General features: G+C 41.9%; 1 protein-coding gene across 2 annotated transcripts in view; it reads right to left on the reverse strand.

Moving 5' to 3' along the window:
- The window catches only part of nckap5l (NCK-associated protein 5-like), a 68,215-nt gene that overhangs the window by 14,454 nt on the left and 37,929 nt on the right, over positions 1-15,832 (reverse strand). For both annotated transcript variants that reach the window (XM_074681334.1, XM_074681336.1), the window contains exon 2: positions 14,844-14,928. The gene's annotated coding sequence lies outside the window, so the exon portion shown is untranslated. The remainder of the gene's footprint in view (positions 1-14,843; positions 14,929-15,832) is intronic.

Genomic DNA, 15,832 nt, shown 5'->3' on the forward strand with positions numbered 1-15,832 from the left:
CATGTGCTAAAGTGCCCTACATGGAGCTAAAAGGCCTGCTTCAGTGCCCTTTTGGGATCCAAAATGCACCAAAGTGCCCTCTCCAAAACCAAAGAGCAGGTGAAAGTGGCCTTTTTGGAGCCAAAACGAGTGCTAAGTGCCAACTTGAGAGCCAAAATGTGCACTAAAGTACCCTTGTTTGAGCCAAAACGTAGCTAAAGCGCCCCCTTTGGAGCTAAAACATGTGCTAAAGTGCCTTCTTGTAGCTAAAAGGATTGCATCAGTGGTCTTTTTGCGGCTAAAATGTACCAGAGTGCCCTCTTGGGAACCGAAGACCAGGTTAAAATGGCCTTTTTGGAGCCAAAATGTGTGCTCAAGTGCCAACTTAAGAGCCAAAATGAGTGCTAAAATTGGGTCATTACAGCCAAAATGTGTGATTAAGTGACCTTGTTCAAGTCAAAAAGTGGTTAGTGCTCCCCCTGTGGAGCCAAAACATGTGCCAGAGTGCCCTTCTCAGAGCTAAACATGTGCTAAAGTGTCTTCCTTGGAGCTAAAAGGCCTGCTCTAGTGCCCTTTTGGGATCCAAAATGTGGCAGAGTGCCCTATCGGGAACCGAAGAGCAGACAAATGTGTGCTAAAGTGCCCTTGTTGGAGCCAAAACGTGGTTAAAGTGCCCTTCTTGGTACTTAAAGGCCTGCTTCAGTGCCCTCTTGAAATCCAAAATACAGTAGAGTGTCCTTCTGGTTGGTGAATCTCCTAAACTGTCCCTTTGGCTGGTTTAAACATGATAGACTGCTCTAGTGGCTGGCATAAACATGAGCTGTATGTGCCTCGATTTACTTTGCCCCTGCCCTTAAAAAAGTCTGTGCACACCACTGATACACACTATGAAGGAACCATCGCCCTCTGCTTCCAACTACTGATTTAAAACTTGAAAATTAAATGCCAGGTTCATATGTTCAACTGAACGTGCTAACAAAGAAGAAACAAGCCCAGGTTGTGCTTTCAAAGAATTTCAGCTCAAGAATTCAAGCAAACGTTTAACGAGCCGCAAACACTGAGAATTCTAAATGAGTGAATGTTTATTCACTGTAGTCTTCATACTGAGGCAGTCTGTGTTCATGGATGGATGTAAACAGCTCCAATGGTAACTTGTTGACACTGATAGCAAACAAGCTAACGACAGCTTAGTGATAACGTCTCTGTTTTCACAATCCAGAAACTTTTATCCTGACTTTCTGGTGATGAAGAAGGCTTAGGTAGGTTAAGGAGCTGGTGGCATCAGCCGATGGGACCCAGGAAGAGTCCTGTATCTTAGCTGTATATTGTATAAATGAAGATCTGGTCAGGCTGTTTTAAGTGACTGAAACCGTGAAGCAGAAGCTGTTTGAGGGTCACAAGTCCCCATAGCTTCAAGTTTCACTTCCTGTCTCTGTTTCTCTGTGGTTGTGATATAAATACGCTTCATTCTAAAGAGATAGACCACCAACAAGCACGTGATTCATTTCACTCCCCTCCTTCTCCCTCTAGGCTTTCACGCTGGTCATGTGACCGAAAAATCATATATTTAGATCTGATATAAACTTAAATTTTTCGTCTCAGCCAGCTCCTGAAGAAGCATCCTTCTCACTCGCTGCTTCCTAAATGCTCAACTTTGTATCCAGATAACTTTGTGCATGTTTTCGCCAGGCACTAGATGAGTTTAAGGGAAGTGAAAGTAGCAGCTGCTGAACAGACACAGAGAAAAGAGTCAGCTCTTACACACATAGAGCTGATTTATTATAAGAGCAAAACCAATTATTAGAAACATAAAGACCAACAGGCTGAGAAAACTTCCTGCGTTTCTTAAAGTCACAGCACACGTTCTTCCTTCTGTATATTTACACAGCCTCAGATTAAGGATCCCAGAATAAAATGGGTCATTGTGTTTTCCATACGATCGACGACGCTGTGCGGGGTCTGTGAAGCCTGCGAGGTGAAACTCTGGGCACAGAAACTCCACGTCTGGTAAAGCTCTTTACTCTGAGCAGACAGTAACACCTGAAAGCGACTCAGGTAAATGGATCAGTGTTTTAATTACCTCAGAGCCGCTGCTATGTAGAGGAAGTCATGAACAGTAAGGGAACAGAAGTTACACAACACAACTCTGTGTTTGTCTGGTATTTATTATTTCTGAATATAACTCACTCTGTTGTTACAATCTGCTCTCATTAATCTAATTATATCCACATTATTTTGCTCATAAGACTTAAAAAAACAACACTTAAAGGGACTCAAAATGAAATTAAAAGCTAATCTTTGGGATTAACTTGTATGTTTATCCACGGTTTGGTTCAAATAACCACAAGAAAGCAAGTCTAAGTCAATTTCTTGGATGGATTAAAAGCCAAAAATATGTTGAATAATCAAAAATCTGGATTTTCATTTTTAGAAATCTTGTTCTTGTACCTTAAATATCCTAAATTATGAAGTTTTGAGGATTGAAATTGACTTATGTGACATAAAAAGGATACAAATCTGACAAATCAACGCTCAAACTGCTTCACAGTTATCGTCCGTCTCTTCCTCTAAACTCCACCCGCCTGGTTTCAAAGAAAGACTGAATCAAAAATGGATCAGAGGTCTGCTTTACATCAGATTCCCTCCATTATTTCACACACACACACAGAGTTTGTTTGCTCCCTTTCACACATCACCTACTGTATATGGAGGATTATGGAGGAAACACATGAACCCGTTGATCCTGCATTGTTTCAGATACCGAGTCCGCTGATAAGCCTTTGTGTCCATATTCGCTTGGGTTCAGCTCCGATGAGTCCACAGATCAAACAGCAGCACCACGCTGAGCGCACAGGCTGCCCGCGTCTGTGAGCACGCCACCCTGGGAGACATATGGCCCACAAACAGTCTCGTAGGCACTGCTCCAGGTGTGTTTATATGTGTGTGTGTGTGTGTGAGGAAGTAGGTGTGTCAACTGGACCCAGATCCAACTGTCACATCTTAAGGACTCATTAGAGCGGATGAGACAAGGCTGATTGTGCGGCTGGAGGCCAATCAGGGACTGGCACGGTTTACAGGTGTCCTGACAAGAACAGGTGACGCACACAAACAACAACAAACAAACAAACAGTCTCAGGGGACAAAGCGGCTGAGTAAATGTGGGTTTAGAGCATCAACAACTGGCTTAGTGACATGCTCAGGTGACTGAAGGATGACGAGAAGAGGCTCAGTTTGTAAACAGAAAACACAAGAAGCAATCTGAGAGGTAAAATTTAGGAAAAATGAAAAAATTACGCACAGAATTGCTCCAAAAATAGGACAACATATCAACATATCAACATATCATCATATCATGGTCTGGTTGAATACTCGATTCTGATTGGCTGCAGGGTGTCTGTTAAAAAATTCCGGAATATTATTGTTCAAATGCACGAGCGAGTTGGTAACCATGGCAACAGAATCTCAGAGCATTACATCCATACACATACATTAATCAGTTATTCCACTTTTTATTTAACAATCAGAGTGAATGGTGGGTAATATTTTTTGCTACAAAGACAATTTAGGAAACTATCTGTGGACTTTTGTTCTTTGAAACAAAATTTCCCATCATCCTCTGTACACACATAAGCAGTAAGAGGTGTACCTGCTCTCTGAAATTATATTTTGTGTCACATAATGTAACGTTAAGCCATCATCTAACTCCCCTCCACTGATTTGGCCAACCCAGCAGCAGGTTTTGTGGACAAAGCTGGTTACCTTGGCAACGTGTCACAACTAGAGACACTCATTCAATTTGATTACAACCGTTTACTGCGTCTATAGTAGTAAATTATGTTTTTCAGCAGGGGAGGTGGGGTCTGATGTCAATCAAAATCCTGCGCGTAAACTACTGTGGGTAAGAGCGGCGTGCTCTTTGGGCGAGAGCTCAGCGTGGATATGAGGAGAAGATGTGAGATGACAGAGACAAAGCGAGACGCTGCAAGTCAGAAAAGTTCAGGCAGCTCACGCTCCAACTGAGGATATGTTGTGGTAGTTCAGAGAGAAAGGGCAGCGTCATTTTGAGAAAAGACAACGGAGATCAAGGTGAGGAACAAAGGATGGAGCACCAGAGATGAACGCAATCCAAAAAAAGTACGTTTTGTCTGTTTTTTGGACCAAAAACAGGAAGAGAGACTGAGAAGAAGAGGGTCCACTCTTCCTCGGTAGCTTTGGTGTTTACATAGTCAGAGAAAACAAGATTATTTAGGTCTTGAAAGATCGTTTAAGATGCTCTGGAAATGGCTGGCAGCTAACTAAATACATGAACATAGTCTCTATGACCTCAACCATTTGCTTTTTACACAGAGTTTTGAAACCTATTGTTGGCGATTGCCACATTGGAAATGCTAAACTCAACCTAACTTTACTCAACCTTGCAAGAGACTTGTGTGTTGTTTGATAATTAACACACCAAGACTGAAGTAAACATGTTTATTTTTGGTGGTGGAATTGGCTTTAAGAATGAGTGTGTATATGGTTTTCTGTGCCTTTACAGCCAGCCCCAAGTGGACACTCAGGAAACTGCAGCGTTAAGTTCTCCTTCACCCCAAACTTTAATTAAATGTACAGACTTGTGTCCAGACTAGCTAAATAAACAGCTAAAAAGTGCAATAAACCATAAAAACGTGAACATTTCACACAAATTTCTATAAATACCAAAAAAAGTCTTGGCTGTTTTCCACAAAAACGAAACATAAAAAATCTCATGACATGAACAACCGCAGTTTAGATTGTCATGTTTTGTTGTTAACTCTTTAAACTGGATTTCTGCAAACACATTAGTGAAAGGAGACTGGTCTATCTTATCTGGTTTTGAATCTACTGCTAGTCCAAGCTTAATGCTGGGCTCTTTAGGGTTAAAGGGATAGTTCATGATTTTAGCGGTGGGGTTGTATGAGGTGCTTATCAATAATAAATGTATTAGCCACTAGGAATCCAGGCCAGCTTGAACTCTAGAAAGCGGTGGATAACTGTTACCAAGGCTCAGCTTCTAACTGACACAGACAGGGTCAACCAGAGTCAGAAAGAAGTCAGAGTCCGACTCAATCTGAGAATTCTGGGTTTGTAGTTCGATTACCAAAAAACAAACAAACAAGAAAACCAATTTTTGAACACAAAATATTCTTTCACTGGCCCTTATAGCCTTGTGTACCATTTCTTCTCCGTCCAACTCAACACATTTGTTAACCGTGCTTCAGCCTGGCTGCTTCACGCTCCTCAGGCGTCAGGTGATAATCCACTGTGGGTTCACCGCTCTGCGTGACCCTTTCACACGCCAGCAGCCGTGTGATCCACTGTTGGTGTATAAATATTGATCACACTGCTGCTTCAAAGGTGCCTGTCCTCGAGGTGAATAAGTGGTCTATCTCAGGATAAGAAGCTGGAAAGTTCATGAACCCACTGACCCTGTGTTTTGTTTTGTTTTTTTGTTGGATGATTTAAGCAGAAAACAGAACACTGTTCTTAAACCAAATAATAAAATAGAGAAAAGGAGTAGAGGAGCTGTTTTCAGGTAGAAAAACAGCAGCAAGAAATAAGTAGAAATGAATTTCTCACTTTATCCTGAGGGGGCGCCAAAGATGCCTCAACAAAGAAGTTCCTTAAAAGAGCTTTAAAGTATAGTTAGCAATGTTTTTGACAGCAGACAAAACCTACAAACTACAAGTTTCAGACATCACTCTGTGTTTTAGTTGGGGATGGGAATTGATAAGATTTTGTCAATACCGATGCCCTTATCGATTGCTGTTGTGAATTTTCTTGGTACAAAAAGTAGCTTTACAGGTTTTCTGTGTCAACAACATTTAATTGAGTTTATTCTGTAAGTGAATAAAATGTAATTGATCCCTAAGTCTGGATATTTCTGGGCATAATTAAACAGAAACAGGTAAAAATTGCACAGGATGTGACGTTGATTTACTGTGTTGTATTATATTAATAATTCAAGTAGGCCATCTAGTGTCTCAAAGTGGTTATAGCAATGGTTTAAGTTGTTTGGAACCTTTCCGTAGTTAAGAAGTCACCCATGAGGCTGGCGGCTCTAGCACAATGTAAAGAATTGATAAGGGAATCGTTAAACACAAAGGCTAACATTATCGATGGATTGAAACATTTCTAATTGATTCTCAGCAGAAACTGGTTTTCGATTCCCATCCCTAGTTTTAGTGTTTTTTCCACATATTTCATGGATTAAAGGCGATAATTTATATTCAAGATTAATCCCTCAACGGTTGTATCCTGAGTGGCATCGATACAGAAACACAGCGATCGATAAAAACAATCTACACAGCAAAGCGTCACAGTAAAACTCTTAACAGGGAAGTGTTTGAAGGCCTCGAACAGAGCGCTGACCCTCTTTGTGTAACCGGAGCTGTTTGCAGAACATTTACAGGAAGATTATCGAACACAGTCCGCCTTTAGTTAGACGCTCAGCCAACCTGCGCAGCACCCTCCTAAATGCAGAGGGACACACACACAGCACACACAGATCTACGCGTTTAATGGAGGCCTGATCAATGCAGGAAGTAGATATTAGCCATCAGTTTGACCTTGGATACAGGAGTGGTTATAAATACCAGCTCCTCTCTCCTCTAATGCACATTAGAGCTCCGGGCAGCAGCGCAGAGGAGCAGGCACACGCCGTGCTGCGTTTGCATTCGTAAGGAAATTACAGCGTGGACTAAAAGACAACAAAAGTGAGGCTAAATATAACACGAGATGCGGTTCTGCCGCCGCTTCTGCTGCTGCTGCTTCTGTGGTTTCTTTTGATGTGCAGAGTTAATGTCACAAGCTGCTCTCTGGAAATGCCAGCTGAGGAAAAGGAGACAGTCATCCTGGACTTTACGCTCAAAACAAGAGCTGATGTGACGTCCGATCAGAGAGCGGATCAGAGAGCAGAGAGGTTCAGTCATTATTAATCACTCCACACCGAACGTCTCAGATCTCTGCGCTGGCTTCCTGTGTGTCAGAGGATTGATTTTTAGAGACTGATGCTGGCGAATGAAGCACTCAGATGTTCAGAGTCACAATACATCCTGAGCCGCACCGACCTGATGAGACTTTATTGTTTTTTTGGGAAGTTAAACAAGGTGTGACGTCAAAAACCTGACTCTATCAGTTAATTTCTACCACAGACTGTGGCTCCATATGACATTTTTCTTTACAATCAATAACCCTCTGACCATAGAAGCTCTGATGGAGGGAGTTTGGGGGATTTGCCTAAAAATGCATTTAAAGATTTATTGATTATCATTTTGTTTGTCCTTTGTTTCACCTTGAAGGTAAAAAGATCTCAAATCATCAGGGTGAGGTCTGCTCCTCTGTCAGCTCCTGGTGTTCCAGTTTAAAAAGTGACCCTGTAAACTGGAGACCTTCAGCTGAACGTGTCAGTGGAGATCCAGTTTACAACAGCTGTTCAAACCCAGAAGAAGAATTGAAATGGTTCAATCCATTGATACCAATAGTCTTTATGCTTAACGATTCCCTTATCAATTCTTTACATTATGCTGGAGTTGCTGTTAACTTTTCACCCAACTATCTTAGCTTAGCAGAGATAACACTTTCCCCAAATAAACTTTGATTCAGTTGAATGTTTACTGCTGCTTGTTACATTGTGTGTTTACTCAGACAAAATATTTCATTGTTTTGAAAGCTGAATAAATGTTCAGAGGACTGGACACGACTTTTTGTAATAGATTTCATCGGCATCGGCCCCCAAAAAACCTGTATCGGTCGAACTCTAATACTGAAAACTCTAAATGTCAAAATACAAACAAGTCAATGAAAGAAAAGTTACGTATGGACTCAATAAGGGCATTGGTATCAAAAAAATCTTATCAATACCCAACGAATCCTCTTTGTCTCTAGCTAACATGACTGTTGCTTTCTATGGTGTCATCTTTTGTTGTATGGCCTTACTGCCCTCTACTGGTCTGGAGGTAAACTGCAGTTACTTTTTTTTTCTCTGTACGTCAGTAGTATGATTTTCATTATCTTCACAGGACATCAGGCCTCAAAGAAAACGCAAACAACAACAGACTTCAGGAACCCTTAAGTGTCCTGAAGAGTAGCTCCTGGGACTAAAAGTTTCTGGTGATTCACAAAAACTGAGCTTATTAGTTTCATTTTTTTAATAATCAATATTTTGGTGAGTACAGTGAATTTCCAACTTTTTGGCGAACTTCTACAGCATTTTTAAAGAATACAAGTCACATTTCCCAGACTACATTTTATGAGATGTGAATATTTTTGAGGCTTTTTGCTTTTTCCTGTAACAGTAAATATATTTGACTGTTTGAACACAACAAGGCATGTGAGGACCACAGCTTTTCTGATATTTCACAGACGTGATACTCAAGAAAACAACAAAACAAACCGAAAAGAATTAAAGGTGACTGATAGTAACAGCCTGAAATGTAAAATTGATTGCTTTTGGTTAATCTTTAAATCATCTCAGCCCAACACACAAACTAAATCCAACATCTCACACACACAGCAAAAAGAAGAAACACATCTGAGAAGTCGAGCTTGACGCTGTTTGTCATTTTCTGAGGCTGATTAACCTTCCCAGCTAACACTTGTATATGAAGTATTAATGCCTGTTAGCTCTCAGAGTGAGCAGCAACGTGAACAAACTCCTCTAAAAGTCAGAGTCCTGAGAGGGGAACACACACACACACACACACACACAGACACACACAGACACACACAGACACACACAGACACACACACACAGGGGGCTGCTGGCTCCTTTGTAACTGCATCATTGTCTCCATGCTGCTCTGAAGCCTGCGATCGGCCTTTAGCGGAGCACACAGAGGTTCATTGACGGGGCAGAGGACAGGGTCAGTGTGTCTCCGAGGAGCGGCAGTGCCAGGACGCTCCTTCCACAGAGCTCGGCTGGCAGACTTTCAGCTGCCGGAGCGTCGGAGAGAAACCACCGGGGACACACAGAGAGGACGGCTGCTGCTGCTGCTCTGAGAGCTGCTCTGAGAGCTGCTGAGGGGTGGAGGGACTGCTCTTTACTTAGCTTAAAGTTCACCACCACCACACGCTAAAAATACTCTGTTTCAAGTAAAAAGTCATGCATGGGAGACCAATCTGAAGTCATTAATGTCAGAATAGAAGCTCCAGAGTGAATCTGAGGCTGGAAAAGTCATGTGGAGTTTCTGTGCAGATGTGTAGCTCTTTGCTTTAGCTTCTGTTTTCACCGTGTGGAGTTTGTGTCCTGCTAGATACTAGTATGTCAGCATACGATAACATTTATATCTGAGGTACCACGTGTCCACTCAATTGACACTAGTGCAGAAGTGTTACAAACTGCAGTTTTTTGTGTGTCCACTTGAGGCAAGCTCCAGAAGTACCAGGAACCACATACACACCCATTCAAAAAGTTGATCTTTACGGCAACAATAAACATGTTTACAGTCTGAATAGCTAATTCCCTACCTGCCCAAACTTTTCGTAATTTGTTCATTTTGAAGAAACACGCAAGTTTAGCTGAATGAAGAGTAAAGCTGACCTCACTGATGGGGCAAACTGTAGCCATTTGCAAGGATGCTAGAGACCCAGCTCAACTTCCCCGTAGCTAGGTCGACCAAAGTTACGCTGAGTCATCATTTCCAATCCACCAATAATCAAAACCAGAATGTAACTGACTGATTTTCTGAAGCACTACGACTAAATCCATGTGTTATCCAGGAAATGAATCGGCACATTAATCAATAATAATGACTAGACGGAGCTTGAGGCTAACCAGCTGCTACAACATACTAACTAGTTGTCGCAGCATTTTGAATTATGTTTTGAGACTCTTACTAACACTCTAACTGCATTAGAAATATTTTAGAAAAGATCTGAATCGAGTTCATAAATTACATACACTCAGCAGCCCTGAGTGTTTTTTTGTTCCACTTTTCTCTTGTACGAATGTTAATTCTGTGTTTTATACCATCACTTTTCTATTTGTTGTCTAAAAGGAGGCTAAAAACCTGCCTCTTTGCCTCAAGCTAAGTTGTTAAATCGCCACACTTTACTCTAAATGTGTGATTATCTGATAAAGAGGAAAAGTTGTTCAAAAAGTGTCCGCCTGCAGCTAGGGATGGGTCGGGAGACGTTTACACAACAACGGTATTAGGGTGAAACGCAACAGTATTGTTGCATTTCGGTCTCGCACAAACACAGAAACGGCGTTTTAGCCGACTTAAAACGCAAACTTTTGAAAATAGCCTCCAGAGTGGATTTTTTCTGCTGGGTAACAGTAAGCCAGAGTTTTCAGTAGAACTGCTGACGTCAGACTCCACTTTGCGCAAGCGTGTACAAGCGCATTTCCGTGTAACGCAGATTTTTCTCACTGCATTTTAGTGTTTTCGGATGAAATGTTGTTGTGTTAACGGGGTCATAGATACTGACCAAATTCCATCAGTAGTACCATGTACCGATTCAAGTAAAATCAAAAGGTACCATGTTTAGGTACTTAAACACATCCTTGTGACTGTGAGGGAGTGGAAGAGTAGGCAATTTTCCATACTGGATATGAACACAGCATTACAAGTTTATATACTGAAAATGAATAAGTTGAATTAAAAAACTTTGACATTTTATTATTGAACAAACAAATATTTATTACCACATTAACACATAAAAGTACCAAAAATTGAAACCCTTGAGTACCAATACTGGTTGCCAGGTACCGGGCATCGATACCGGATGGTTTGAAATGTGAAAGGTACCCATCCAAAAAAAGTTTTAACTTTCTTTATGTACTGCAAAAACTGAAATCTTATCAAGTGTTTTTGTCTTATTTAAAATAAAAATTGTCTTATTACACTTGGTATGAGCCAAATTCAACTGATCAGTCCAGAAAAATGTCTCGTTTCAAGTTTTTTGAAGACAAAAAATGGGTCTGATTTGCTTGTAACAAGTAAAAGAAAATTGCCAAAGGACACAAAAAAAATTGCTGTAAAATTTGCTTGAAACTAGAATAATGTCTTGATGCAAGTATCGTTTTTCTTGTTGTATTGGTAGATTATTTTTTACTTGTGGCAAGCAATTCAGACCTCATTTTAGTCTTAAGACAACTTGAAACAAGACATTTTTCTGGACTGGTCAGGTGAATGTGGCTCATGTTAAGTCTAAAAAGACATTTTCTACTAATAATAAGACAAAAACACTTGATAAGATTTCAGTTTTTTGCAGTTTGTGAGTGCGCCTATGGTTATACACTTGGTTAAAGTTTAAAGACGTCTGTTAACTGACCAGCAGCACCAATCCAGAGATTACAGGAAAGGTGTGATGTTGTAATCTCTGCCTTCAGCTTTTGAGCAGAGTTAGTAATTTATCATGTTCCTCTGCAGCACATCTGCAGTGATAAAGGAAGCTGTAACTAAAAATAAAATAAAGAGAGCACTGGGAGAAGACAGACAGAAGACAAACAGATCAGAGTGAAGGTCAGAGTTGTTGCAGATTTCTTGTTTTGTTTTGTAAATCCAGCCTCCTCAGCCACCAAACGCGACACTGCCAAGTGTAAACAAAGTGCAGCGAGGCCCCGCGCTGCAATCAGAGAACAAAACACAGAGGATCATGTGTTCGCCTCGCAGCCAAGAGAGCATGTGGAGCTTTTGTTCAGGGTGAAACGACTCGGATGGATACCTGGACGAGAAGAACGCGAGCCGTGGGGACACTGCCGAGCATTCATCACAAACAAATAAAGTGCAACGGGACACCAGAGGAAACTCAACGTGTCATCTACTGTAAACACACAGTCATGGTGTCCTTTAAACAAATTACCCAGCAGCCACTTCTGGAAAGGTCAGTTTAACTCTTCAGAGGCAGGGAGCTCAGGAACAAACAGCAAAGTGTTGAACGCCATGTTTTACCTTTTCATGTCCCTGACTGATCCCTCAGTCCCCTGAGCTCAGAAATGATTCACAGAGAGGAACACAGCGACAGCAAGGACTTCAGAGAGATGGGTTAAAGAACGACGTGTTCTTTTATAACTTCACAAACTAAACCAAAAACACGGTTTCAGGCTGCGTGATTTTGTGTCAAGGACAAGATAAGGCGAACAGTTTGAAGAGGAGTCTTTATCGCTCCCTTCTCCGCCGTGGGATAGTGACTGTTGCTTCTACCCTCCTAAATCTATACGGCCTGAAACCCTGAAAGAGAGGGTGGCGTAAACTTTTTGTACACACTTTCTCCCTTGATTACAGTAAGCTTTAACCCCTAACATTAAAATATCGCTCAAATGCTAAATTAATGTGTTCAGTTTATGTATTTAATTAATTTAGAAATCAAGCAGCTGCTTTGTCTCTGAGTAAAGTTATAACAAAGTTCCCCAAAATACAATATTTATATAAAATATATTTATCTGTTTGTTTTCCAACTTTTAGCCGTTAATTCAAATTCCTTCCAAGACAAAGAAGATTCCGGAATCAAGGAGAATTTAAATACAAAGGGGATTCCGGAATGTTCAAAAAGAAAACACTGCCAGTTGATTGGCTGGTCCATCATCCAATCACTTCACTGGAGCCTCTGTCCGTACTCTGCCTTTGGGGCTGTGTCGCTGTTACTACCTGATACGTAGCTTTAGTGAGACACGAAGAAGAATTAACAAAGGTGGAACTTCTGCGATGTATTCAACAGCCACACCGACCACCACTAGCTACAACGCTGCCTCCGTTTTTGTCCTTTATGCAAGTGGAACATTATTAATGACTCCTCCATAGTCACCATGCTTGTTTTTCAATTTCGTGGTCATAAACTTTTGACTCTGGGTAACCCCCCCTGGTGGATGTATTGGTTAACTGCAGTGCCAACATAAAGGACGTACAAAAATATGCAGTGATGTTTGAAACAGACGGATGCATTTTCGCATATAAAAGGAGGATATATGGGCCTTTACGAGAACATATCACTACCAAGCAGCAACCTCTGGTCTAAAAATATGAGGCAATGCTGAAGTGATAAAATCTGCTGTTTCTCGAGTGTCCACTTGAGGCTGGCTCCGGAAGTACCAGAGGCTACATACACATCAAGCTAAAAAGTAGTTTTCACGGCAGAAATTAAAGATGCTGTTTTTATGTGACTGCCATCGCCACCTTCTGGCCAGGAGTCTCATACACACTGTCATAAAGATGTGACTTTTAACCAGGCGTGTTTGTTTTGGAACAAATTTTCTTATTTTAAGTCAACTTTAGGTTTGGTATTTATCAGAACAGTTGCGTGGCGCTGTTTTTTGAAACGTGACAACAAACAAACGTTTTGAGTTTGTACCACACGTCAGTTGCCGGCTTAATGTAGCGCAACTAGCAGCCCGGTGCTACGACATATCCCTAGGCAAACGTGTTAAATCATAGTTTGTATAAAACATGGATGTAGCCTCCATGACGTCACCTGTCTGTTACTGATACCATGAAATGAAGCCAATCCACGGACGCAGCCACATTTCTTATGAGTTTCCTTTCAAACAGCTACAGAGCGCCCGTCAGTCACGTGACCTGAGCTGTGTCTGTGATTAGACAATCGAATAATCCTAATAACTTCTAAACTGCAGAGTTTAAACCAGGCTATAAATATGCATTTTAATGCCGTTAAGGTCCGTTTTTGGCTGGGTGTGTACGTGATTTCCAGTCTTTCTGCAGCTCAGCCTCAAGCAGATTCTTGATGAACAGCAACTTTTAACACTTCCGCATAGACTTCATTTTTAATAACCGGATGTTACCCCTTGGTGTCAACAAGCTAACTGTCAGTTCAAACAGTAGATTAGTAGCTTTCCATACGTAGCGCTGACAGCCCAGTGCTCTAAGACATGTCTGTAACGTGTAACGTTAGTAAATTCTGGTTAGCTATGTCCTTCCAGTCATCTACCAATCAGAGCTAACGTAACCTCACTCTTCATTTTATTGATAGACTCTCAAGTTTGAACAGACCACTGCAGAATTACTGCTGACTGTGGGTTGGAGTCAACATTAGCACAAACAGATTAGCCCTTTTAGCCTGTAGCTCGTGCTCTATCTCTCTCCTGTTTATCTTTCTTCTGCTCTTCTGTCCTTTTTCTGTCTAAAATTAATCACAGACATCGTTTTCAGCAGAGAAAAACACAAACCTCTCTACTCACTACTAAACTTCGTCATCCAGTCCTGCTCAACCCGATCGGGAAGCTACTGAGAAGCGAAGAAGTAGCATACGATCAGACATGTATCTAGAAGGAAGACTTTTTCAAGATCATTTTCTAACTCCGTACAGAAAGCAAATGATAAAAATAAGCTCTAAAAGTAACTTAAAAAAAACAGCACCTGTGTCTTGGCGGTCATTACAGTGAACCTGTGTTCCTCAGTTAACAAGATGGATGAGCTGGAAGCGTTGGTCCAGAGAGGATGTAAAGAGTGCAGTGTCATGTGTTTCACAAAAACAAATACTGGACTAGTACGGAGCTTGCTGACTTGGTTAAATCCAGTATGTGTAACCCGGGACACGGCTACTTAAAGGAGCGAGTCCGTAGCCTGAGCACGGAGTTTATTACCATCAAACTTCATCGAGCTCATTTAACTAAACGTCATCACAGGAGATTTCAATCACGTATGTCTCAGTGTCCTGGTTTCCTTTTGTCCTTCCAGAGCCGGTTATGCATCATAAACTGAAATTACAACCAAATTTCCCCTCACTGATTAATGAAGTGCTCCTTAATCTGTCTAATCAAGAGCTCCACCATCAAACTGAGAGCTGCAGATTAGCAGAAACTCTCCCTTCAAGCATCAAACCATCTTCCTCTCCAGCCACGCCGTCATCATCATCATCATCATCATCATCATCATGAAAGCACTCACCTGTGATTCCAGCTCTCTTATGATCCTTGAAGAGGAGTCCGTCTCCTGTCAGGCACCTCTGTCTCCCAACAACAACACCAAGGAGCTGAGGAGGAGAAAGCACAGGACACATCTCAATAAATAAAGTGCTGCAGCCTCCTCCTTTCTCCACGCTGCTCGCTGGCAGAGGAGCTCCCTCCTCACATCTCTGCCAATCCTATTTGTGTCTTGAATCATAGGACAGAAAAGGAGATTTGGCTGTGTGGGATGAAATCTTTAAACGTTTGGACGGGAGGAGGTTTGGGAGCCGCTTGGTTTTGGGTGGTTTTTAGACCAATGTCACCTCTGTGATGTTCTGCTGCGGCGGGCGAGGAGGGCTGCAGCTTTCGCTCCGATGTGAGAGCGGAGGAGAAACCGGGAGGGGAGGAAGGCGCTGCATTGCCCTCGGGAGATACCAGCGCTCGGCAGACGCCAGCCATGCCAAGACCACAAGCCCCCACTCCTCTATCTGTGTGCGCTCCTCTCGTCTTCCCTTTCATCTCTGAGTCATTGTAAAGTGTAATGAAAGAAAGATGGATGAATAATTCAGCAGACACAGCGTTTAAGAAGTCCTCTTTTATGTCTTTCTGATAACGCAGGACTTGACTCTCACACATGGAAGTTCTGGCTCTGATGTGGGTGTTCCTGTTAATTTTATTCACGTTCTGCAGAGGTTTCATTAAAAAGCGGAGCGTGATGAAGCGTCTGCAGTTTCTGTCTCAGATATCTTAAGCTGCAGCTTTCTCCCAAGCGTGGGTCTGCACGGGAACACGGCCTGATCCTTTTAGATCTTGTCAAACTGAAATGGGATTAGAGGTGTTGAGCATCTGTCCGTTCAATCTGCTTTTTAATAGAGCGGGAGCAGGTGATCTGGTCTGACTGAGTCCACCTCGCTGCACCTGAAGGAGCAGACCGTGATCTGTGAGTCGTGTAGAGAGGCAAAGATCAGTGACACGACAGATCACACCGTG

This window comes from Halichoeres trimaculatus, unplaced genomic scaffold, assembly GCF_033239565.1.
Source record: "Halichoeres trimaculatus isolate MK-OKI-2021-1 unplaced genomic scaffold, fHalTri1.1 fHalTri1_scaffold_11, whole genome shotgun sequence".
In the NCBI taxonomy this organism is placed as follows: Eukaryota; Metazoa; Chordata; class Actinopteri; order Labriformes; family Labridae; genus Halichoeres; species Halichoeres trimaculatus.